We start from the raw sequence: 12,868 nt of genomic DNA, 5'->3' as shown, positions 1-12,868 counted from the left end.
TTCAGCTTTCCACGTTGGATTCGTCCATTCCATCTCATTGCAGAAGTATTCAAAGCACAGGCAAACTGCTAGACAAGCAGTCCATATATCACTCTGTAATTTTATTTTAATAAATTAATGACATAAGTAATAATATCGCGCACAAAGATAAAGATTAAAAATAAAATGTCCAAAAATCTGAAATGTTCTATTTTGCCAACATGCAATAATAAATTCTTGATAACCATAACATGAATCTGTTTCGGCTCCAGATGCCCCCCAAACAAAAAAAAATACCAATTATTTAGATTTTTAGATGAATTGAATAGTACACCTTCTTCGTCAGAACCTCGTGACTGAGGATCGTGACCCGGATAATTTGGCTATCGAACTGGTTGGCCCACTACTCTCGGCATTGTACGATACAAAGGCCTGTGTCCGTGGAAGACTTGGTGCCACAATCTAGGGCATTCAATGTTTGCTTTCATATTCTGACGCGGTGTGTCCAAAAGACAATACAGCGCGGACACAAATGGACTGTTGGGCCACGCGTACTCGATAACCACAAGGGATGCGATAGGTCGCAATAACTCTTAAGTGAGCACGAGTAGTCATAGCTACAGGCTAGGTGTTCATCACTAGACTCAACGTTCGGAGTGTCTGGGTATGAGGAATGTACCCGAACAATTGCCAGAGTCCGCAGTTAAAGCGAAGAGAAGCAATTAGCGGTGGACGGGTAATACAGAACTTAATGGCATCTGTTAGATTTTGTAACCTTCTCCCGCCGCCTTAAAAAAATCAATGATAAATAATTACAGATATTTTTTTCGAAATGGATGCCCTCCCATACCATTTTCTATTTATACACGCCAGTATTCTTTCAATCCATATTAAGCACGCATTAAAATGAACCCATAAATAAATTCACTTCATTGTCAATAAGAGTTCTAGTGTTACTAATAATTATTACCAACGTGAACTTGCCCTATTTTTACATAGAATCCAATATTTCTGTCTACGCCACTGCGCCCATTACTTATTATCTCAGGGCTTTTTTTACTATCGTGAAGCTTTTTACAAAAGAAAATTATAAACAAATATCATTTAAATGAAATTAAAACAGTTTTTCCTATGCCACGAAGCGCATAAAAACTTAATTTTTTTTTTTATTTTAGACATGACAAAAATATAATAAACAAACAAACCAATATGAAGTAAGTTTTAAAAAATAAAATTGCAAAAATAACATTTTTTAATAAAATTTTATAGTGATTTCCAAAGTTTTGTTCAATTATTCTCGTCTGGCAAATCATCTCAATTCCTTTTCTTAGTGTTAGTGTCTATGACCTAATGTCTTCCTCTGAGTAACCACTGATCAACGTATTTTGAAACGGTTTTGGTCTTCAACGCTCTTATTAGATTAATTTGCGAAAACCCGTGTTCACATTCACTTGAAAAGATAGTAATAGATTTTAGAGCATATATCAAACACAATAATTTTTCAGGATATATTTTTTCGAGAATGTCTAGTTGTGTCGTAGTCTGATTGACATGTTTCTCATTTTCATCTCTCTAGATGTCAACTGATTATCAATATCTGCAGGCCAATATTTTTGGTTAAGTACGCGAGCCCAAAGTGTAAACTCAACAACTTTGTTATCTAGCATCCTTTTCTCAATTGACTCTTTCAACATGGTATAAACTATTTAGGAATTACATAAATATTATGTACTAATAATAATTATGTACTTAAGCGCAAACACTGTTGCGTCTAATTGCTTTTGAAACATTAAAAATACCGTGAAAAAAAGTGCCGTTCCACCGCGTTACATGACAGAAAAGCACTCATACTAAGTCAGATCCTAAATAGTCAATTATCTGGGATATTATTATGTAGTAGGTACCTTATATCAGTGGTTTCCAAACTTTATGTTACCACGCCTCCCTTTAAAAAAAATCTAATCTTGGCGCCTCCCCCCTTTATTTCATTAAATAATACAGACACCTTTTTAAATAGTCAACAATGTACTAATACAAAAATGAAAAAAAATATATAAAAATAAACAAGGTTTTACTACTTATATTACGAGTATATTCATTTTTAAATTAATTTATTTTTCATGCGACGAATGTGCTTGTTTATTAGCACAATCAATTTCAATAATAGTCAATCCAAATTCATCATCGTTCATTGACAAATGGATTCTATCATGGGCCCCACACCCTGAAGCGGGCTCCCAGGCCAGGATCTTTGGCGGGCCCACTTACCTATCACTGAGGTTAAGGGCTGTGTGGTGCTCTAATGTAGTGTTTCATAAATTATACACGGGCGTTATCACTTAAGTATATCAATTATATTGGTATCACATCAAATTGCAACGCACAACCACATATTTAAAATATTGAATAGCCCTGAAACAAATCAGACTTTTTTTTCCTATTAATAAAATAATGTGAAAAGTGCATTAGCATACTGACCAAGAACTCAGTAAATATAGATTTTGGTTTGCTTCAATATATATGGCGCAAAAATCATTTAAAAGTGGAAACACGGCGAACTTATTTTTTTTTTGTAATTTTGATTTCCAAAGCTCCAATTTTTTATGAATGCCTTCACTTTGTCTTTTTAAATCAGTGAATGCATAAATGATCCTTGCATTGATTTATTCACTCATTTTTTTTTTATTTCAACCAAGTAGACAAGTTTAACAACAAAATTATCATTCTTAAACAAAATTGCCCCAAATTTCAACATTATTTTTATAGTTTATAACTAGCGAAAGCTAGAAGGCCGAAAGGGAAAAAAATATAAAAATAAACAAGGTTTTACTATTTATACTGTGTTAATTTTTAAATTAATTTGTTTTTCATGCGATCAATGTGCTTGTTTATTAGCATAATCAATTTTAATAGTAGTCAATCCTTTCCAGTTTCCTAAATTACACGGCAGTTATGATTTAAGTATATCAATCATCGTATAATATGTATGACATCAAATTGCAACATACAACCACATATTTAATATATTTAAAAGCCCTCAAGACGACTTTTTTTTACTATTACTAAAATAATGTAAAAAGTGCATTAACTCAGTAAATAGATTTTTGTTTGCTGCAATCTGGCGCAGAAATCGTTTAAAAGTGGAAACATGGCGAACTTATTTTTTTGTAATTTTGATTTCCAAAGCTCCAATTTTTATGAATGCCTTCACTTTGTCTTTTTAAATCAATGATTGCATTGGTGGTCCTTGCATTGATTTATTCAATCAATTTTTTTAAAAATTTCAAAAAAATAGACAAAAATTTTCGTTCCTAAACAAATTTGCTTCAAATTTCAATATTATGATTTGACCCTTTTATTTAATTTTTTCACGAGATAGCCAGCGCGCTTCACAATAGTATATAAGTGAGGTATTATAACATTAGTCTCCATATTTTAAGACAGGATTGACAATAACCTTTTGTTAATCAACCTTTTATATGACTGTTTTTATGTAGTTTATAACTAGCGGCTGTTTTATAAACTATGCATTTGCTAACTGCAAAACTGTGGCTATATTAATTGTGTTAATCTTTTCGCGCCTTCCTTTGCAACACTCCGCGCCTCCAGTTTGGAAATCGCTGCCTTATATCATTTAGCAAAAACAATAGTTTTATGTATAATCTCAATACGCCAATAATTAATATAATAATAGATAATTAATATAACAATAACCAGCATATTACCTATTATTAAATTTAATAAAGGCACAGTCGGTTACAATAACACAAGTATTATTATTTTAAATGAAAATCTGGAACTCTGTTAGAAATTTTATAATAAAAAAATAATAATGCGTAACCCCTTCATTCATGTCGCCTTATTAAAGTGACAGATGCGGGTTACTGCGAAATTTTTGAAGGATGTTATTAATATTATTTTTTTGGACGCTGCAATTTCTTTTGACGATAATAATATACCTCCAAGGGACAGCAAATTTATATTATCGTGTTAATATATTTTTCTTTGTATTCCTTTATCTTTTTTTATATTATGTCTAGGTACGTTTCACAACGACTACCTACGCATAATTTTAACTAACAATAACTAGGTACTATATTTATATATTTTTATCTTCTATTACTATCTTGTTATTGGTGATGCCCATTGGGCTACGTATAAGTTGGAGAAAATTGATTATTTTATATTTATGTGGTCAAACGCGTTAGTGAAATATACAAAATAGGTGAAAGCGGGGACGTCAAAAAAGTATCTATACTTTCTTCGCGGACAAACATCATTTTTTATACCGATACTTGCGAGTATCGGTACTTCTTGAACCTTGGCAGATACTCCGATACGATACCGATACCAAGTGTCAATACCTTTTCTTTCAATATTACGTCCCTAGGTGTAAGTGTAACTAATAGAAATATTATTTTATTTTCTTATCCTGTAAAGTTGCAAATGTGTCTTTACAATTCTACCTTTCAACTTCTATAACACTATAACAACAGTGTTGCTCTGTGTAAATAGTATGTAAGAATAGTACCTAGGTATAAGTGAATAAGCATAATATTTCTACCATTTTAATTTTCTTAACGTTAAAATCGGTGTCGCAGGTGGTTAGAACTATCAGGCCCGTGTGCAAAAATCTTGAAAGAGGGGGGCTCTCTAAATAAAACATAATTTTCCATCGTATGTATGTTGCTAGTTATAATATGTATATTTTATGATAGATACAAAATATATTCCTATTATGCTCGCGTACTTTTAAATATTTTTGTCTTCATTGTTTTTTTTTTTAATGTTACCGATACATAGTTCAAATTCGGACCCACGATTGATATTATAAAATAAAACGTTCCCACTGAAACTTTATGAAATTTATCCAATGTCTTTCAAGAATTCATAATTATTACTAACTACGTGTATCAGAATTAACCGGTTACATATTATTTCCGTGCGATTTATTTTGAAACAATATTTTGTGAACAGTAGATATAACTGTAAAACATAAATTTCATTAACAACTTATCGTACTGAGGTTTAGGTGCTCTCGTGCGGCCGGGCCCCAATGCTTTGCATAATATTACGATGATGTAGATACGCCACTGCTTGGAATTGAAGACGAATTGAAAAAAAATCTAATAGAGAAAACAGGAAAAACAAGAGGTACACTATAAGGATGTATATTATACTATAAATTTTCATGGTCGTATCACCTCGTAGCTAAATCCTTTTTTCCGAATCCATCACCAACTGTGACAGTGATGTATAGGTTCAAAATAGATCAGCGAAATAAAGTCACCCAGATGCTTCGATTTCTTGGACCGAAAAATGTCCATTCCGTTTATCTGATCGCTTGAGGAAGCGAAAATCTCCGTATGACATGGTTAAATGTAATGAGATTTTTTGTCCTTTTTTACATGCCTAATTTTTTTCACGAACGTCTGGGTAAAACTTTTAAGCTATTTATTTTATATTGGTGTCTATCATGTGGTCCGTTATAACAAATAATTCTGTCAGTGTTTTCGACGTCTTTTTGGGTGGTACCTAATTTATTACAGTTCTAATCCTTCTGTAAATGACGTCAGATGCTTTTCAGTATATTTGAACCTCTCACACTTCGTCACAAAATATTTTACTCTCCTGTCTAAATTATGTCACATTTTAACTCCCCCTCGCAGTAAAAAAATCATTGAAAACTATGGATTTCCTTGTTGTGTTCTCACGACATATTTTATTGTCAGAAGAAAGTGAGGTTATACATCTTATTTTGTTGGTTTTGTAACGTCACAGTTTCTACAACCCTCTTATCGTGACAAATATTATGCATCCCTACATCAAACCCCTCCCCCATCTTAGGGCTTGACGTAATATAAGGACTAAACCATCAATTCTGCTAACATTATCAATATGTCAACACTCAGTCAGTAAAGGCAGCAAAACTACTATACTACGAGGGTGGGTCAATAAGTCCTTAGAAAAGCCGACAGGTGGCGCGACTAGTACTGTAAGCGGTTTGTTTTCATGCAGCGGCACTACCGATTCAGTATGCTGCGAAGTTTCAATCAGATTGGTCGGGTTGTTGTTTCTCGTACATTTAAAAAAAAAAATTGCTTGTTTACAAAAATGCAGAAAATTGAGTTTAGAGCTGTTATTAAACATTTTAATATAAAAGGGTTAACAACAAAGGAAATAAAAAATGAGTTGGATTTAGTTCACGGCACATCTGCTCCTTCACTTGCAACTATTTATATCTGGTTAAATGAATTTAAACGTGGTCGTACATCAACAAAGGATGAACCACGCTCAGGACGTCCTGTAGAGGTGACTACACCAGAAATGATCAATAAAATCCACGATATGGTGTTAAGTGACCGAAGATTAAAGTTGAGTGAGATAATTGAGGTTACAGGGATCTCAAAAGGTAGCGTCATTTCTATTTTACATGACAAATTGGGCATGAAAAAAAATTCTGCAGGATGGGTGCCGCGTTTGCTCACAGTCGACAATAAACGCAATAGGGTGGTGGCCTCTAAAGCCCTGTTGTCGCTCATGCAACGCAATCCGGATGAATTTTTTCATCGCTTTGTGACTGTAGATGAAACATGGATACACCACTATACTCCCGAGACGAAAGAACAGTCAAAGCAGTCAGCAGTCAAATCAGCTGGTAAGGTTATGGCTACTGTATTTTGGGATGCACGTGGAATTATTTTCGTTGACTATTTGGAAAAAGGAAAAACAATAACAGGGGATTATTATGCATCTTTATTGGACCAGCTAAAAAACAAAATTGAAGAAAAACGGCCTCATTTAAACAGGAAAAAAATCCTCTTTCATCAGGACAATGCCCGTGTTCACACATGTTTACGATCAATGGCTAAAATTGAAGAATTGAAGTTCGAATTGGTCGACCACCCACCGTATTCGCCAGATTTAGCCCCCAGTGACTTTTTCCTTTTCCCAAACTTAAAAAAATGGCTAAGTGGACAACGTTTTTTTTCAAGTGAAGAAGTCATCGATCGGACAAATGCTTATTTTGAGGACCTTCCGAAAACTTATTTTTCTGACGGTTTAAAAAAAATTGAGAAACGTCTAACCAAGTGTATTGAGCTCCAAGGAGATTATGTTGAGAAATAAAAAAAAAAAAAAAAAACTGTTTTAATGCTTTTTTCTAAGGAATTATTGACCCACCCTCGTATATCGTTGCAATTATGTTGTGAGTGTGACCTAGCAGGCAACTATCTACAACTACATAGGTACTATTAATGTAATGAGGAAATTTAAAATTACAGTTTTAGTATATTATTTTTCTCTGTGAAATTGTGTTACGTATAATAGTCAATTATTTTTACAGTATTTTAGACAAACTAACAACAGTTTTTTTTATTCATTTTAACTATTTGCATAGGTATGGATATAAAAATTAAGTTTAAAGCGTGGTGAAATATTGAATCTGTTTTGTGTTCATAAAACCTAGTCTTTGTCATAATGATCTAAATAATAAAAATGAACTTAGCTATAAATACCTACTTGTATTATCCTAGTCTGCCATAGTAATCATTCATCACCTTGTGAAATTGAAGTATTGTTCACTTATAATTATTTAATGAAAAGGTCTGATGCTATTATTATAAGAGGAATATAATATTATTCATTTTTATATTTAGTTACCTAGTCTGCTATACCAACTGTAAATAATTCAAGCATGTTGTTTGAATATTACGCTTAGAAGAGTAGGTATTTAATGTTGATATATTTTTACTAAAATGTGACATGTAATTTATTTTGAATGTATAATGAAATAATAAACTTTGTCATCAGTATAACAGCTTATTTGTAAAATTTCATTCAAATACATTCCCTTATGTACATAATAATAATATATTATGTTCATATTATTTAGAACTTTTTTCCATATTACCAGCAACTGGTCACATTGTTTATAATTATTTCATTTTGGGTTCACCCGCTATAATAATATTAACCCTATATATTTTTTGAAGTTGAAAATAAAACGGATAAAAGTCAGTGAAATACAGCACCGACTAAATACAATGGAATATTAACTGTAGATACATGCCTTGAGATTAAATTTATCAACATCTTTTTCCTGGTGATTTTATGGTTTTTAATATAATTATACGTTACCAGTGGTCGCATTTTCAGTACATTTGTCATAATAATAATCAATCAAATATAATGTTTTATATTATTATAAACTGATAGCGACACCTATAAACGACTAAAACCGTTTTGTAAGCACATTTTGTCCGCTGCAGAGAACTGCCAATTTTTAAATAAAATTTTATTCACTGAAAATATAATGAATCACAGTTTGTTGCCAAAAAGGCACCACCATGCATTTAAGGATTTAAGAATCATGATTGTTATTAATTTAAACCAATTACAATAATTCATTTCAATTTTATTTACATAAATCAGTATAACTAGATATTAGTAAATTATATCTAACGCATCATGGTATTGTATAAAAATGTGATCTCGTTAGTTGTATTTTTATATTGTGCTTTTCTGTATCTTTCACATGTATAATGCTGAACTATAAAAGCGATCTTTTTTAATAGATCCTATAATATGTAATTTATGTACTTTATTAAGAGCTATTCAAAAAAAAAAAAAAAAATTCATCGTGTAATTAATAACTATATTTTATTTAGGTACAATTTACAGAAAAAATATTATCTTATATCTAATAGTTTTTAATATACTATTATTTTATCAAATATCACATGTTGTGCAATAGGCAGAATATCATAATCTTATTATAAGAATAATATAGTTTTTCAATACATGGTATATACAATTTTTGATAGAATCTTTTTTCAAAGCACCAAAATTTCCCACATCTAGTCTTTTTTTAAATTTATTGATCTAAATTTGATAAAATTACGAAATTCCATAAAAAAAAATGGGATTCATTACTACTGTCACATTTTTTTAATTAAAATAATAGCGAAGTTAAAGAAAGAAAATAAAAATGTGTTTGTTGGACTCCAAAGACTGAAATAACAATAGTATGCAACATATCACATCATACCTAAACACAAAACAATTTTATGTATGTATTGCTAAAATATTCACTTACAAAATAAATATTGTATTATAGGTAGGTACATATTATTATGATCGGGATTGGCTACCTAATAAAATTGTAAATAAAATAATTTTACAGAATTCTTTATTTCCATAAAACCTACAAACTACCATAAAAATGACAGTTTTTAAAACAAACTAATATTATTTATAATATTATTATTTGTTGTTTCATAGAAAGAAACAAAATTCGCCAATATAGCTTTAAAAACACATCAAAAAAATATAGGTAATATCCTTCATGGGATGGATGGATCCGCTAAAATAATTGTTAGCATACACATTTTATTGTTGAAAATAATTTAACTTTTATTTTGTTAACTTTATGGCTCTTGAATAATATCAGATGTGTAAATATACCATATTGCATTCATTACAATCATATCGTGCCATAGAAATAGCAATTATAGCAAAATAGATTGAATATAAAATCAAACTCTAGAAACATTTGAATAGCAAAAAAAAACAATGTGGCAAATGTTGCAGCTGATTGTAAAAAAATACTGTAATATCAACAGGATGAACCATGAAAGTGTATCTATTTCTCGAAACAAAAAAAAACTGTCTACACAATATTGGAGGCACCAAGTTTCAAAATTCATCTTATGATAACTAAGAATTCTTAAAGAATTACAAGAAAAAATAAAAGGCAGGGATGTATGTATTAGTTGAGTATCCAGTAATTATACTCTTAGATTAGTAATACTGCTAGTGAAAAATATTATGTCAAATTAGGCTGCTGCCATTTTCAATGAGATGAAAACAACATGTATTTATAACATTGTATAATATTAAAAGTATGATTGTAATTTTATGTTGTGTGCTTGATTGAATAAGTTGAATTTTGAAATCGTGATATCTCATTACTTCATGACTTGACGACGGCATGTTTTATGCAGTAGATTTTAGGACCGAAATAATCTTTTAAGAAGTCATCTTTATCATTAGCCATTTCCTTAATTCTTTGGGATTAAAATGAGCTTGTGATTTTTTGTTTGGATTTTCTGTAATTATTTTTTTGATGTAAAGACATGATAGTTGGAAAAACAGCAAATTTTTTTTAATTGAATACTTTTAAAATTTAAACTATGAATTATTAATGTCATAGAACAAAAACAGTTTTCACATATTTAATCAAAGTAGGGAAGTTACGATAAATAAAAAAAATTAACAAACATAATATTATATTATTTCTTGCAACAAAGTGATTTTTACATAACCAATGGGATTCGAACCAATAGCCGATGCGACTCAGTAGCCTCTACTCCACGATAGGCTGAAATATACAATCTGATGCAAATTATCATCACATACATCAAAAAAATTTATAACCCGGCACTTTTGTGTGTTCCCCGCCCCGATTAAAGGACTAATAGCTCTAATCTCTGAGCAAAGACTTCAATGACTCCAAGTTGGATCAAAATTATTAACTTTTCCTTATTAGCTAAGGAAAAAACAATAACAAAACAAAATATAAATACAATACAATTTACAAGTTTTCATTTAAGTTGACGCACATAAATATAGTACCTAGACTTATGAACATTTTTATATGCAATACATATATGCAAAGGAAGCCCATGGAATTATCAATACAATTCAACGTAAGATGATAATTTTAATAATATACTTCTTATGGACAAAACTTTATATCTCACTCACAACTCTTAGATGTATTTTAAAATAAACTTTTTTATGACATACTAATATTGCAAACTGGGTATACCTACTTAAAAAATATCAATACAAGGCACACAAGTAAATGAAATTATTGTACACTTTATAAATTTATCGTAAGTAATAAAAATGTCTTTAATACATAAGTTCCTACACAATTGAGCAATAATAGAAGAAATGAGAATATCGTCGGTGTTTTGTAAAAAGGGCGAATCAACCATTTTGGCGAAATCAAGATTTTAATGAAAATACAATATGTACCCCACTAGCTTTGTTGTGTAAAAACGGCGAATTTTTATCTCCACAGGAAAGTACTTAAAAACGATAATCGACTAAAATTAAATTAATTAAAATTACGAAATAAAAAGCAAATGTGACATATTAGGCCTTTTAAAATATTATATAATAATACCTATAATAATGACAGTATTTTTTCTAAGCTTTATTATAAACTTGTTAGATATTTATAATCATCGACAGGTAAAAAACGAATAAATGTCAAAAGTTAAAAATCCTCCTCCTGTTAAGTAGCATTTTGGTTAATTCGCCTTTTTTACAAAACACCGACGATATGTTCCCAAGTGATTATCTTATTTTATTTTGTAATAACATTATAGACTGAAACTTGAAAAATATTTTAATTTAATAAACTATTTTATTAGTTGACACAAGAAACACATAATTAATAAACAATAAATAAACATGAAAAGGCAGTTCTAAAATTGTGTGGCGATTTTTTTAGCATAGCCTGAGTTTAGAGGAAGCATTGATACCCATGAATATAAATGCAAATTCATCAAAATAGATTTTAATTATGTAATAAAAACAATACAAATATTTCATTTATAATCAGTAATTAGGCTTGACAGAAATAAAATATAATTAAAACTTAATGAAAGTGGAGTTATAATTATAAAAATGATAGCGCAAGCGATGGATAAATTTAATATAAATATATTTCATAATATTTAAATAATAATTAGGTACGATATTAAAAGTTATTAAAACTCAAAAACATATATTGTATAAATTATAATATACACAGTATTATTATCCAATTTGCATATATAGTTACATAATACTACCGAGCCAACTGGCGATGGCCGACTGTCTTGCTTGATAGCAAACGTTGATGTTGAATATAGTAATGCAATTTATAGGACCGAGAAAAATGGAATCAACTTACAGACGCCTTCATACAGCAGTAGATTGATCCAGACTAATGATGATAATGATGACATAAATAAGTATGTTAAATGACCAAATATGATAAAAAAAAAATTAGAAATGGAATCAACATGAACAGGCCTTCATCCAGCAAAGGATTGATCCAGGCTGACGATAGTAATGATATAAATAGGTATATATTATCCCAATTTTAATAAACATAGCAATAGTGCAATATGTATAGGATTGAAAAGCACGGAAGTGGATCAGTCCAGGCTGATGATAATGACATAAATAGGTAATCACCAGCTTGCTGTTAAATGGCCTTTAAATATTTTTAAGTAATAATATATTAGATTATGTCTAAAAATTATATTTAAATTTGTTTCAATATTTCCATAAAAATCAGTAGATCAGGTTTGAAAATTTTATTAATATTTATCCATTGTGAATGTAAATTGGCAAAAGATCATCAAGCGCCCATGTACTCTTACGGAATTTGAAGATTTTATAGATTACTCCGTAAAGTATTAAAATGTAATTAAGTAGTAAACCGACGCACTATTTTTGACCGATCGGTTTCCAACTGCGAAAACGGATGGTGTCGCATGGAAATGTTGATTTTGAACGTAAAATATGCTTGATTCAAACAAAAAAATTTGGGAGTGGATAAATCAAAGTGTAAGTGTTAAAAATAAACAAAGTGGAATTAAGATGAAGAATTAGTAAATTACCCAAAATCTTCAAGGACAATAAATACATATTAACGATTATACAATATATTGAATCTGTATTCACTATTGATTGAAAGACAAATCACAAAGTCATGGAAAAACATACTTCAGATACTTTTGTTTGACAGACAAAATGAATAAAACATAATATGAGATATCTATTTTCAAATAGTAACAAGTCCCACAATTCAATATTTGTGGTAAAT

Source organism: Rhyacophila brunnea, unplaced genomic scaffold (assembly GCF_057557595.1).
Source record: "Rhyacophila brunnea isolate RB1 unplaced genomic scaffold, BYU_Rbru_1.0 scaffold_3, whole genome shotgun sequence".
Taxonomy (NCBI): Eukaryota; Metazoa; Arthropoda; class Insecta; order Trichoptera; family Rhyacophilidae; genus Rhyacophila; species Rhyacophila brunnea.
This window is presented reverse-complemented; position numbering follows the sequence as displayed.